General features: G+C 35.8%; 2 pseudogenes across 1 annotated transcript; one reads left to right on the forward strand and one right to left on the reverse strand.

Moving 5' to 3' along the window:
- Window positions 1-16: 16 nt before the first annotated feature.
- LOC143612327 (secreted RxLR effector protein 161 pseudogene) lies at window positions 17-727 on the reverse strand (annotated as a pseudogene).
- Window positions 728-5665: 4938 nt separating this feature from the next.
- On the forward strand, window positions 5666-15329 carry LOC143614861 (nucleoside hydrolase 3-like; annotated as a pseudogene). Its single transcript, XR_013150371.1, has 12 exons — window positions 5666-5833; window positions 8852-9031; window positions 9122-9232; window positions 9987-10322; window positions 10412-10588; window positions 11383-11661; window positions 11822-11944; window positions 12276-12473; window positions 12567-12820; window positions 12971-13175; window positions 13256-13560; window positions 14809-15329. The product of XR_013150371.1 is annotated as a nucleoside hydrolase 3-like (transcript).
- Window positions 15330-15509: the final 180 nt, after the last annotated feature.

Consider the following 15509-nt stretch of genomic DNA (forward strand, 5'->3'; position numbering starts at 1 on the left):
TACTTATATGTTTGCTTCACCCGTGAAACACTGGATTTTTCATCAATGCTATCGCTGACCTGTTATCCACATACAGTGTCACTTTCTCTTGCTTCCAACTAGTCAAGTCTTCTAACAATCCTTGTAACCATAAGGCTTGACATGCAGCTGAGGCGGCTGCCATGAATTCAGCTTCACAAGATGATAGAGCAACTATAGTTTGTTTCTGAGTATTCCATGCAATCGGAGCATCACAGAAATAAAATATAGTTCCAGTTGTGCTCTTTCCATCATCAATGTCCATGTTATAGCTGCTATCACTATAACCCTTCAATACTTTTCTGCCTCCTTTCTTGTACTGAATTCCATACTCGATTGTACCTCTTACGTACCGTAGTAAGTGTTTCACGGCTTTCATGTGAGCTACTTTTGGCGAGTGCATAAACCGACTTGCATATCCTACTGCAAAGTTGATGTCTGGTCTTGTATGAGTTAGGTACCTTAGACATCCTATCAGCTTTCGGTATTCTGTTGCATTTGCTTCAGCTCCTTCTTCATTCTTTGATAATTTTAGACCTGCTTCCATCGGGTATCGTGTAGGATTACATACTAACATCCCAGCGTCCTTTAATAGCTTCTTTGCATAACCCGATTGTTTTAACGTCACCCCTTCTTCATTTTGTAGTACTTCGATCCCTAGATAGTACTTTAGTTCTCCAAGATCACTCATTTCAAATGACTTCTTCATTTGCTGCTTGAATTTTGAGATATCTTCTTTATCGTTTCCTGTTACGATTAAGTCATCAACATAGACGCCTACTATTAACTTTCTTTTTCCCTTTTCACGTGTATACACTGCTGCTTCTCTTGGACATTTCTTGAAACCAAGGTCCTTTAAAGTATTATTTAATTTAATATTCCAAGCTCGTGGTACTTGACGTAGTCCATATAATGCTTTTATTAGCTTGTAGACCTTGTTTTCAGCTCCTGGTTTCACGAAACAGCTGTTCTACATATACTTCTTCGTTTAATTCACCATGCAAGAATGTTGTCTTGACGTCGAGGTGATGAATGGTCCATCCTTCATGTGCAGCTAGTGCGAGTAGTAATCGAACGGTTTCGATTCTAGCTACTGGTGTGAATACTTCTTCATAGTCAATACAATGTCTTTGTACGTATCCTTTTGCAACAAGGCGTGCTTTATATTTTGTTACTTCACCTTTCGCATCTTTCTTCAGCTTAAATACCCATTTCAAACCAATGGGCTTGTGTCCAGTAGGTAGATTGGTCAGTGTCCATGTTTTATTCTTTTCTATTGAATCTAACTCGTCTTTCATCGCCTTTTCCCATGCATTATTTCCAGTCACTTCTTTGTAATTCATTGGTTCTTCGTGCATCAATAGGAGTTCATTTCCATACATGTCAACTCCTTGAATTACAAAATCTCCATGCTCGTCCATGGCTGGAGCTCTTTCATATATTTCTGCCATATTACGTAGACCTTGAATTGGTGTGTCATCTACGTTAGGGTCTATCTCTTCACTTTCAGTGTTTTCATTTACTGATTCATTTTGCGAAAACATAGGAGATTCATCTTGACCTGGACTGGATAAAGTAGAGTCTGTTGAGGGTGTATTTTGCCCTATTGACTGTGATCCTTGGCTTGGTGGGGTACTTGGGGTTTCTGGTTCATCGGGATCTTCCCCATAGGTCTCATCTTGATTATCATTGGTTGTGGTTAATTCTCCTTCAACCACAAAGTCTACCCATTCGGGTCCTTCATCGGCGTTTGTGAGATGATTCTTCCAATCCCATGCCTTGTTTTCTTCAAATTCCACATCGCGGCTCACCATTACTTTATTTGTATTTGGGTTATATAACCGATATGCTTTACTTCCTGGTTCGGTACCCAAATAAATGGTTCTTTCACTTCGATCATCAAGTTTCCTTAAATTTACTGCAGGAATCTTCGCATGAGCCACACAGCCGAACACTCTCAAGTGTTTCAAATTCAGCTTTCGCCCTGACATTGCTTCATATGGTGTTATGTTTTCGAGGGCCTTTGTTGGTGTGAGATTTAGCACATACACCGCATGTCTCACTCCTTCACCCCAAAAGTTTTGTGGGACATTCATACCTTTTAGTAGGCACCGTGTAGTTCCGATCACGGTCCTGTTCTTGCGTTCTACTACTCCATTCTGTTGTGGAGTGTAAGGGGCTGTGAGTTGTCGTAGTATATCATTTCTTTCACAAAATATCTTTAACTCTTTCGAGGTAAACTCTCCTCCTCTGTCGGTTCTTAAGGTCTTAATCTTATGACCTGTTTCAACTTCAACTACTTCTTTGAACTTAACGAAAAAGTTCAATGCTTCATCCTTAGACTTTATGATATATGCCCACATATATCGAGAGTAATCATCCATCAATAAAAACACATATTTGTTACCGGATTGTGTTGTTGGTGAGATTGGGCCACATAGAAGTAAGAGCGTTGAGCGGGTGAGGGTTAAAGATGTACGCACATGTTTGGAAGATAGCTTCCGAAGCCATCGGTTCCGCATGCACCTTAGTAGAAACTGACCCCAGCGTCCTCTCCAGGACAAGCGTTTCTTTTACGTCACGGATACATTTTCCCATACAACCCCTATTCTCAAAAAGGGCATTTAACATAGGCCCTTCAACTGAGAAAAGCGTAACAAGAAGTCAGTCAGAAGTTTTATATGAAATAAAAGAGAAAAATAGGAATAAAACTTACGTTCATTCACGCCCATAAAGACGGGCTCCAAATCTGGATATGGTCACGGGCGGCTCATATCCACCCATACTAGGGCCTCCTCTGGCATGGCCCGCATTGGTGATGGTTCCGAAACCAAGACGCGGAACCATTCCTAGCCCTCATGAGGAGCCGTAAAGACCTCCGGGAGTGCCTCGTTGGCCGGACGAAGGACCATAGCGTCTGGAACGACATCCTCTGAAATCCAAAAATAAAACTTGTTGCGCCAATCTTCAGAACCCCCTGGGGCACAGTGCCGATAATCATTTCAGAAATCGGATTGCATTTAAACCACCCGCCGCGGTTGGTCATCCGGTAGAACACGGGGAATCGGTCGATTCGAGGCAACATCCCTTTTGCCTTACACACGAATTCGAGTGTCTGATTCGTATGAGTGCAAGAGGATGTAACTGGGATAGATGGATCCCATAAGCGCTTAATACCTTCATGAGGAACTTGGTTATCAGAAACCAAAGATTCCCATAGGTAAAAAAAGTCGGCGTATACTGCCATCTTGCCGACAGGGGGCATGCTCGCAACAGACCCGACGTTAGGGAATTCCGATCCCCAGTCTGGTGAGATACCATAAGTATGAAGAAGCGTTTCATACTCAGAGATATCCCAATTAGTATCGATGCTCGGTATCAAAGATCTTGTCTCACTAGCCATCGACTCAACAGTAAATGGAAAACAACGAGCAATCTTGAACGGACTAGATACACTAATCAAAATATTGAGAAAACCGAAAAAGAAATAAGATATAAAAGGCGATAAAACTTCAACCAGTCTGGTGAGATACCGTAAGTATGAAGAAGCGTTTCATACTCAGAGATATCCCAATTAGTATCGATGCTCGGTATCAAAGATCTTGTGTCACTAGCCATCGACTCAACAGTAAATGGAAAACAACGAGCAATCTTGAACGGACTAGATAGACTAATCAAAAGATTGAGAAAACCGAAAAAGAAATAAGATATAAAAGGCGATAAAACTTCAACAAAAAGATAACTTCTCTATTTATACCGATCGCAATTAATGCGATGGGATACGAACAGTGGTGAGAGAAAGTTATCAACCACTCGCCAGACGCCACGTCACGCGGGAAATTCGAAAAAGAGAAAAAGGTGCACAGTCGGGTACAGTGACAGTCGGCATAAACTTCTCGTCATCTGTTCACACGCCTGCAAGTGGTCAACTTGTCCTTTTCATGGTTATCCACACCACCAACAGAAGATATTTCCACCAAATTACAAAATTCAAAAACCCCCCAAATTATACCTTAAGTCCAACATTTCACCCACATAAAGACTTCACGCGTAAGAAACACTGGACTGGGGGACTTATAGAGGTAGGGCACCAAAAAGCCCCAAATACCCTTAAGTATCACCCGCAGGTCAGAGGGAGCTCCTCAAGTGGCACCCGCGGGACATATGGATCACCCTCATGACTTACCATGCGAGGAAGCATCCAGGCACCCTCAAAAGTCATCCGCAAGGTAACATACCCACCCGCTAAGATGAACAGAATGCAATGCCACAGGACAGCTGTAATTAACTAATTACCTTCTAGAAGATTAATCACGATTGTTACTTGAAAAATACGTGACCCGTCAACCAATGAATAAAGAACAGATGGTCAGGTTGTTATAACCTTGCACATGGCCAGGAGTTAACTCGTCCTATCATAGAGAGACACGTGTCCAGGTTGTTATATCCATACACATGGGACGTATAGCTCAACCTATCATGTAAGAACACGTGTCCAGGCGGTTATGAGAGATATTCTAGAATGGGACAGCTGGCCCAATCATATTCCCACATCCTTCGGTTATAAATACTTCACGATCTCCATGAAGTAATTCATTCACTCCCCACTATCTACTTAAATTACTTAAGTACTTTCTCTTCGTTAGGACTGTATTTATTCTCACGCTGGAGTGTGGTTACGGGAAAACCCCCCTCTTGTCCTTCCCGTAACGAGCTCATGGTGCTTGTTTTGCAGGTTCTGTCATTGGACTTCCGAAGGTTGTGCTCATATCGTAGTTGGTTGTTGTCGGTATCCTACCTTGTGGACTCATTAGATCCAGGACCCGTTAAGGGTATTGGATCGGTGTTTCTTCAACGAGGTTCTTAAATCGAAAGGCAAAAATCTTACTAGATCGCTATATATAACTTAACTAGTTTTTATCCCCGTATTACGGGGGTTGTTTTATATTATTTGTTTCTGATATTTATTTATTTTTTGAACTTTTATTTTTTTTATTGTATGAAAGCTAATAATACACATATGGTTTGATGATAAATTATTTCACAAATAAATGTGATGTTATAACCCGGTTTAAAAGCTATATGAGTTTGATGAGACCCAAGCCCGTTTATTTTTTTTTACTACAAATTGGTTTTTTAATTATAAATATATATTTTTTTAAATAAATCATATATTAATTTTTAATATATCCCTACTTTATAGGATTATTATATCAAATATTTGATGAGACTAGTTTTTAATTTAATGAGATGTTATAACACATTTAAGAAATACATGAGTGTGATAAGACACATACCCATGAATTCAGGTTAAATGCATGATAAGTCTCCATTTAAATTTATATATATTATAGATAGATATAGATATAGATACGCTAAAAGTTATAAAGTGAGAGAAAATGAAATAATAAATAAAAATAACATAAACTTTTGAAGGTGTTAAAAAGTAGTTGACATTCTGAGTCCACCCGTCATCAGTATTCGAATATTGATTCTGGTCCACCATCAACCTCACAACACAACACAACACAACACAACACAACACAACACAACTCTCTTTCTCTCTCTAACCTTTGTTTTCCAGAATTTTCACTGAATAAGTAACGTGATATTCTCGTTAACCTCGGAGGTTGATCGTAAATAATTAATGGAGTTGTTGCTGCTGTGGCGGAGGTTGTTGTTTGCCATAATTATCAGTACTGCAGTTGGATTTAGCAGTCCTCACCGGATTCTTCTCGATACGGATTTTGATTCTGATGATTTCTTTGCCATGTTATACCTCCTCAAGCTTAACAAATCGGAATTCGATTTGCAGGTTCGTTTTCTCTTATTCTTCTTCTCCATCCTACATGCATCATATATGGTTTCGAGAAAACTGGGTATCAAATGTATTAGTTCGGTACGGGTATTTTAGAAAAGTACCCATCTTGGTATTACTTTGTTTTTTTGTTTTTCTCTGTTGATGGTATCAGATTGGTTTTTAACCATGGATAATTAATAAGCCAAAAATCGTATCAAATTCATTCGTAGTCAAGAAACCATAATACCAAAACCGAAATGTCCCAAAGACTGTATCATCGATACCAGTAATGATATTTGGGGAACAAATCTAATTTCAATCGGTATTATGTTAATTATCCTGGTCTCCAAGCCTAAAATTCAATAAGTATTTTGGTTGCATGATCAGTAATTAAACTATGGAGAAAATTATGGATCAGAAATTTAGGGTTAAAAGTTGAAAGCCCACATGTTGTTGGGCAAAAATAAGTGCTAGAATCCTTAAATTATAGATTTATCTTTTTGTCCTTTTATCACTTGGAGTAATAATTTGATATTTGTACGAATGATGAGGTGTGAAAGGCTAACCGGCTAACCATAATAGGACAATATGAAATTGTATCGAGACCTAACTAAAATGTGTATGTACTATGTAGGGCTCTCATACACTCTCACCTTGTCACAATTATTTTTACTCTTTTTTTCCATTATTTATCTATTTATATTGTTTAGAGCTAGTTTTTCCTATTATGTGAGTGTACTCTCCATGTGGTTAGAGTGGTTGTGAGTAGAAAAGAGATGAAATTTACCGTTTTATGGTTAAATTTGGAAAATCAATTTTCATCCTTCCTAATATTTTAATATTTTTTGAAATCGGTGAGCAAAGAAGAGTGAAAATGTAATAATAAAGGTATAAAAAATATTATAATTGAAAAAAAGAGAAAAATATAGTGATTTTTGGTGTAATTTTATATTTAGAGATGGAGAACTGATTGAGAGTGTTCTTATATTATATATACTAATTTTAATTATAAAATACGAAATAAAAAAAATTACAAATACTTAAATAAGTATTCATGAAAACTAATACAGTCCGTTCTTACATGATCCCCGGTCGAGTGGTTGATGCTAGACGCGAGTAATTTAAGATCAAGGGCCATTTGTTTTTGTTCCTTCAACCCGAGCACTCGATCGAATTTTGAGTTTAAACTTTCAGTTTGTGATTTAAACTACGCATTGGTTGAAGTTGAACATGAGGGTTTGTTTTCGCTTTACTTCTATATACCCTGGTCGTATGAACCGGTTACTCTAGGAGATCGAAATCATCATTCATGTCTTTGGGTCGTTTGGTTGAAGGTTTTAAGAAAAAGGGTTGTTTGGGTTTGAATGATTTGTAGTTGAAGAGTTGAAGGTTGGTTAAAAATTGTTTGAAAGCGAAGAAATTGGATTTAAAATAGATATGAAGTAGGAATTGCGTGGATAAAAATTGCTTAAGAGATCGATTTTATTTATATAATTTGGAACAAAAGTAACTTTTTTCTATTCAATATTCAACGACTACTTTTTCCTTGGAAACAACTAAACCCAATGGCTACATCTCTCTTGCACTTGTTAGCCTGCCAACGCCCTAGAGCGCCCATACAGGACGGGGTTAACGCACCTCTAGGCTTAAGGTGGACATGGACGTCAGCTCACCACACTTAGTCTGACAGAGTGAGATTTTCAATTCAAGACCAATGGTGAATTCAATGTGTTTAAAGACCAACGTGAAAGAGACAAATCATGCAATGTAAGTGCTTAGTTGACAAATTCGAGAATGCTATGAGAGATGTGCGTGAAAGGGGTAAATAATGAAGTGAAATTGTTGGTTATATTATTAATTAATAATTCAAAAATCCTCCCAAATGCCCTCACGCCCTACATTGTTCTCGCGGCCCCTTGTTTGGCGCCCTTTGGCGCTGAGTATGTAATGGGTTTGGCGTCAGTGAATCCACGGTGGCAATTGGTGGCACCCTTTGGCGGTGGCCGCAACACATACTCTAAACCTTTTTGTTTTGTTTTTTTTATTTTATCTTATTCCTTGAATAACTACTTGCACGCGCTTCTGTGGTTCACAAATACAATTTAATCTTACATTTTAAATTTACATATTAATCAACCATGAGATTTTAATCTTCAACCACATAAACTTGTACACATTTTCTATCACGTTGATACCGTAGACCACGTACCATTTAGTAATCAGTTTATATAACAAGTAGTTTTATTATAGTTAAAAGCGGATCTTGTACTTCAAATATATATTCAATTGTTTATGCAATAAATGAAACTCTAACTTCAAGTTGGGCTTGTTTCCCATCTTTAGCCACCTGCTAAAAGAGTTAAAAGCGGATCTTGCAGTTCGGATACATATTTTATTGTTTAAGAATTAAATGAAATTTCAACTTCAAGATGGGATTGTTTCTTATCAATGTTCCAGTACTATTTATTATTCAAGTACCATCAAACATCTTCAGAACAAAATATTAATTTATGAAATTTGTCCTTAAACTTTTATGAATATCAATAATTCAAAATCAACTTGTAGAAATTTTAAGATACCTTTGATTTTGTTTGCCGACATGTTTTCGTCAAAATGTAAATAACATATTACATAGAATGCCATGATTATTTTTAACGATAACTTTGACTTTATAAAATTAAGACGTAAATTACAGATATCATTAAAACAGTACACGGTGAAATTTCATTTTTGGTTTTCTACTCTTATTTGTCTTCTTAGAGTAATTTAGACTTTAGTTAGGTTATGCAGATTCTGTTATGAAAACCTGTACCAAAAATAGGCCAAAGACGTTCCCTCTAAAGGGTGCGAATCATCACATCGATTCTGTTGAAACGCTGAAATTCTTAGTTAAAAAGTATAACTATAATTCCTCTTGTTTCAGTTTGGTAAACTTTACCAGCTAAAAAGGATTCTAAATGCGGTCAAGATTTGATTTTTGAGTCACAAATCAAATGCAAGATTTTAATTGAGGACAATTATATGTTGGTACAGGCAATAACTATCAACACAAATGAGTGGTCAGACGGTGGTCATTCGGTAAATCAGATATATGATATTCTTTACATGATGGGTCGAGATGATATAGCCGTTGGTGTGGGAGGCGAGGGTGGAATACTCGAAGATGGTACAATACAACCAAATGTTGGTGGATATATGCCTATAATTGACCAGGTAACTAATTAACCAATCATGTCCATTGATTCTACATCTTACTTGCATACAAGCACTTATTTAAGTAAGTAAATGCATGTATATGGTTAGGGAAGTGGTACAGCTGGACCTTGTAGATATAGACAGGCCATACCTGTGGGAGCTGGAGGGAGATTGTATAAAGATACAAACTTTGGTTATAGGAAAAGCTTTCTTCCACAGGTATTATATATTTAGGGTAAATTACAGTTTTCGCTGTTTTTATATATGGGGTAATTTGTAGTCCATGTTCTTTTAACTTCAATAAGTACAAAAAGCGTCTTAAAAGTTCATATGTTGTCACACTTTTCACCATTTCCACTAACCGGTGTTGACTTATTTCTCTTAGTAATTAAAAAATGACAATTTTGCCCATACTATTGTAATACACTTTAACTTAAAGAGTTGCATAAAGCCCTGACCTATTCGGAAGAGTCGGGTCATTTTATAAAAAAACAGGCTTGATCAGTCCTAACCAGGTCATTTTTTCATCATGCATTTTCTATGGAGTATATATTATGCAAATTTTATGCATAAGATTTAACATAAAACTCACAAGTGGTTTTAAATTATAAGAGAAAATGTAAAAAGAAGATTTTCAGTTTTAACATTACTTAAATTAACAAGCATGAATTAAATATAAAGCATCAGCACTAAATTAAATGTTTTTTTAAATAATACACTTCAAACAAGTTTTATATATGGTATCATAGAATCTACAGAAAATAGAATACATAAAGTATCCGTTTGAGCTAAGGATTGGGCTTATCCAGGCTACGGTTGGGCCCAGATTTGGAAAATATATTTCAACCGAAATGAGCTTTCGAGCTTAACCCATTTCCTAGACAAGTGTAAGGCCCATGCCCATTTGTGATTGTGAACCTCTGCTTGCACTCTAGACGGTTAATGTGTCTGTTAACTTTTAACTATGAACTAGGGAAGCAGGAGATACACACCTCTTAAACAACCTACAGCACAGCAAGTACTAATCGAGAAGATATCCGCTGGGCCCATTAGTCTATTTGTAATCGGAGCACACACAAATATTGCCATTTTTCTTATGACCAATCCGCATTTAAAGAAAAACATTGAGCATATATATGTCATGGGAGGTGGTGTGAGGTCAAAGAATCCAACTGGTTGTTGTCCCAAAATTGGCAACTCATCTTGTCAACCTCAACTCTGTGGTAAACATGGTAATTTATACACATCCTACAAAACCAATCCTTATGCTGAGTTTAACTTCTTTGGTGATCCCTTTGCTGCATACCAGGCAAGTATAGGCTATATTAAACATTAGTACTTGTGTTTATGTATCCTTCATAACTAAGGGTGGACGGTGTTTGGATGTGTGTTTCACAGGTTATTCATTCTGGAATTCCGGTTACACTTGTTCCCCTAGATGGAACAAACGCAATTCCCATAACTCAAAACTTCTTTGAGGAATTTGAGCGGAACCAACGTACATATGAGGTACAATATGTTTTCAAGACATTAAAGATGGTTCGAGATACTTGGTTTGACAATCATTTCTATAAGGTAATAAACTTAAAACACATCTTTAACTTAATTACTAGAGTAAACGTACTACATAAGTTGTCTTTGTGGTTTGTATGAGATTACAGTATTTGAAGCTACACATATCGTCACTTAACTGAAACTTGTAATACTCATGGTCTCTGACGTTAAGGCCATAGGTCCTAAATGTTGGTTAAATATAAATATTTGAACTTGGGCCACAAGTAACTTGGTTAATAAACCGAAATTTGTAGTACAAGCTAGAGGTGGTTAATATAGATAATAGTTATAAGTTGGTTATATCTATCTGGTTAGTTACAATTCGAATTATAGTCTAATGAGTTTAGCTTAGCTATATAAACTGAGTTGTGGTTTACTTTGTAACCAAGTTTTGAGTTAAATTTTCTTGGTTAGTAAAGTTTGCAAGTTATCCGATCTCGTGTTTTGTGCTTTTAAATTATCAATTCTGGTCTTTAATAGAATGATCATTTTACCCTTTGAGGAGTCATACTTTTATTCACTTACAAAGTTTGTTATTTATTTTTTTCATTTTATGGCCTCTATAAAAATAGCTAGTTTTTGAACTTCGTATTATGAATTTTTATTATTTTATGTGATATTTTGTAACTCACATATAATTATGTGAATTTACTGTAGGTATATTGTATTAGTTTATTTTTATTTCTTTATGGACCATGGGTCTCAATGTAGGCTTTTCTATTGTTAGTTCCTCTATATTTAATAACTTTATATAGTCATATGTATAATAACTCTTGACAAAATAACTTTTTTTATAATTTGTCTCATTTTTGCAGAGTTATTTTATGTGGGACTCATTTATGTCAGGTGTTTCCACATCCATTATGCGTAACTTGCACAAGAGTAATGGAGAAAACGAATTCGCTGAAATGGAGTATATGAATATTACTGTCATTACTTCCAACAAGCCTTATGGAGTATTTGATGGCTCAAATAATTTTTTTAACAACCATAGTGCTCCAAAATTCAACTTAAAGAAAAATGGAGTTCATAGTGGTCATGTTCAAACAGGCATTCAAGATCCATTTCGCCTCCAAAATAATGAGAGATGTAAGGTAACTTCTTGCTACATCAATCTATTGTACAATACTATTATTATAATTTAGAAGATTGCTAGCATAAGAAGTCAACTAGTTCAAAAGAAAAAAGAAGAATAATTATCCTATCGTTATAACATTTTCATTAACTGTTTAGATACTGAAACTATAAAATCAGGATGGTTACACAGAGGAAGTAAGTGGACCTGATTCGGTGCGTGTGCGGATTGCTACAAGGGCAAAGCAAAACCGTGACAAGAGTAGCTCACTTGAGAAAGAATCTTTTGTCAGTTTTCTCGACGTAAGTTGATTCAAATTATATTTCTTAGAAGTTGAAAAATGGGTGGGTCAAACGGGTTGGGTAATGGGTCAAATGGGTGACTCTTGATCATCCGTTGGCCCATTTGGCCCCGATTACCTTCAAAAGTATTTAATTTAATTTATTTTTAAGCTAAATGGAACAAAACTGTTACCTCTGGCATCTTTTCATTACCTTAATTTTGTTAATATTTATATTGGTAAAATAGTTCCAAAATTTTAATACACTTTTAAGCTCATCTTGTGGCTATACATTGTTGCACTTTATAAACATATGTCACTTTGGTTTATTCGATTTTATACACGTATATCAGGTACTAAACACGCCACAAAATAAAGGCAGATTTAATTTCACATCTCAATTTCCTTATTACAAGGAAGTTCTTTACAAACCAGATTTTGAAGGGAAAAAACTAGGGAAAACGGTCGTCTTCGACATGGATATGAGTGCAGGAGATTTTCTTGCTCTCTTTTATCTTCTTAAAGTACCGGTGGAGACAATAAATCTTAAGGTACTGTAAAATATGTCTCATGCAATGCAATTATAGTTATATTTTAGTTTGTAGATGAACATGGTTTTCATTATTTGTTTGGTTTTATTTCAGGCAATACTTGTAACCCCAACAGGGTGGGCAAATGCAGCAACAATAGATGTAATCTATGATTTGTTGCATATGATGGGCCGTGACGATATTATTGTTGGTTTAGGGGATTCATTTGGTTTAAACCAGACTGACCCGGATGATCCAAGTGTTGGAGATTGCAAATACTTGAAGGCTATCCCTCATGGAAGTGGTGGCTTATTAGATTCCGACTCTCTTTTTGGACTTGCACGCGATCTTCCAAGAAGCCCAAGAAGGTAATTGCACTACTATTTACAACTTTTCCATCTTACTGGGATGTGTGTTAAAATTTCAATTTACGACCTCCGTCCGGTCCTTTTAGTTTTTTGTTAATATTTTCATTTTTTTAATGCCACCTCTAATAGAGATCTTGGTTTTCTTGGTAGATATACAGCCGAAAATTCTGTAAAATATGGAGCACCTAGGAATACTGATTTTCCTCAACTTAGACAACCACTAGCACTAGAAGTTTGGAAATCATTAGTGAAATCAACTGATCCTGGCTCTAAGATTACCATTTTGACTAACGGACCGTTGACCACTTTAGCAAACATAATACTTGAAGATGCAAATGCTGGTTCCATCATTCAGGTTAGCGAGTTTAGTAAACATAACTATACTATCCTTAAAGAATCATCAATCCTAATTATAGATCATGAATTTTATTGCAGGATGTATTTATATTAGGTGGACATATTGATTACAACAAATATGATAGAGGAAGTGTTATTAATATTCCTTCAAACAAATACGCCGAAATGAACATGTTTCTAGACCCTTTAGCTGCTAAAGTGGTGTTTAAATCATTGCTTGATGTCACACTCATCCCTCTTAGCCTACAACGAAGGTTTGCTTGTTTCCACATATTATTAATAAGCTTGACTTGGAGAAAAAGACACCTGAAGCTCGTTTCAGCCAACGGTTGCTGGCAAGGATGTATCAGTTGCAACAGAAGAATCATAGATATCAACACATGGTACTTGCAAACTAAAATAATTCTGATTTTGTTATATGTACTTGCCCAATTAGATGCTGTAATTTCGACCACTTACTTATGAACTGGTCAATACTGGTTATGCTTTCTCTTGGGGTGTAAATGAGCTGAGATGCTCGTTAAAACTAGGTTAGATCCATATTAAAACTAGGTTAAATGAGCTGAGCTGAGTTAAATGAGCTCGTTAAAACTAGGTTAAATGAGCTGAGCTGAGATGCTCGTTAAAACTTGCCCAATTCTGATTTTGTTATATGCTCGTTAAAACTAGGTTAAATGAGCTGAGCTGAGATGCTCGTTAGATCCATATTAAAACTAGGTTAAAACCGGTATTTTCGTGCACCTCTAAATAATCAATATATTTTATTTAAAAATATAAATATATATATATATATATATATATATATATATATATAAATATATTAAATGGTATTGACTAGGTTTATTGGTTTATTGGTTTCTCTTGGGGTGTAAATGAGCTGAGATGCTCGTGAGCTACTCTAGATCGCTAATTGTGCCCAAGTCCAAGTTTCATATATTGTAAAGGTGCACAAATCGGGTTTTTTTCCCAATCTGGTTCGGGTTATAACCAGTTCCAGTTTGGGTCAAACTAGGTTAAAACCGGTATTTTCGTGCACCTCTAAATAATCAATATATTTTATTTAAAAATATAAATATATATATATATATATATATATATATATATATATATATATAAATATATTAAATGGTATTGACTAGGTTTATTGGTTTTAATAAATAGGTTTATTGGTTTATTGGTTTATTGGTTTTAATAGGTTTATTGGTTTATTGGTTTTAATAATCCACTTACTCATAATTATAAATAGGTTTATTGGTTTTAATAATCCATATTAAATGGTATTGACCGATAATAATCTCAAGTCAATTTATCACCACTAGCAGCCCCAAATTTAAAAAAGTCCCCCCCCCACCCCACCCCCCAATAGTCTCCCGTTAAAAGGGACTAGAAAGGAGAAAGTTGCAAAATTTGTTCAATTTTTGTGTATCATTTTATATAGTTTTATAATAATATTTGACACCCTAAATAATAATAATAATAATAAAAAGGATTTATGGACAAAGTGTTTCTGGACGACTTGGCCTGTTTTGACCCAAACCCATTGTGATAGTGTGACACATTACTCAACAGTCCATTTTAATTATAAAGTGCGTGATTTTTGTAAACAGCACATTCATTTACACATATTGCAGGATACATTCTTGGGGGAGATGCTCGGTGCAGTTATCTTAACCACGGATCAACAAGCTTTAAGTCCAACCTTTCAAGTGAAATATCTTAAAGTTAGAGCAACAGCAGAATTATCTAAAGATGGGCAAATTATTGCTGATCCGAAACGAAGGAAGTCGTTCAAAATATTGCAGAAATTTGATCATGTATCATATTATAACGTTGTTGCTGATCGGCTAGCTGATGACAAACAATCTGCTGTGATTGGAAGCTTCAATGAGCAAACAAGAATTTGGAGAACACCACAAAGTAGATACTGGAAGTAGAATCTTGAGGAATGGTAAATTCTCGCGTATATTTGTTTAGAAATGAAGAGGCCAAAGGTTTTCTCTTCTAACATAATATTTTGATATCATAAATGTAGTTAAGTCACGATGATCTTTAAGATGAACTAAATCGACTCGGGTTTGAGTTACCCATACTAACAAGTAACTCCATGCTTACGTTATCAAATCGACTGTAGAGTTGTGCACTGATGTTTATTGATTTTGCATGCGATGGCCTTAGTATGCAAAACATTTCTGTCTTTCCCATTTTCCACTTGATTTGTTTCATAGTTATCATATCAACCTTCTTAACTTAATTAATAACCAAGTGTTTAAAATCAATTATAAAAAGGAGTAATTAAAAGCAGGTTGAAATGTTGACTAATATATCCCAGATC

The sequence above is a fragment of the Bidens hawaiensis genome, unplaced genomic scaffold (assembly GCF_021521415.1).
Source record: "Bidens hawaiensis isolate Kalapana, Puna unplaced genomic scaffold, B.hawaiensis_p1.1 tig00000237_1, whole genome shotgun sequence".
NCBI lineage: Eukaryota > Viridiplantae > Streptophyta > Magnoliopsida > Asterales > Asteraceae > Bidens > Bidens hawaiensis.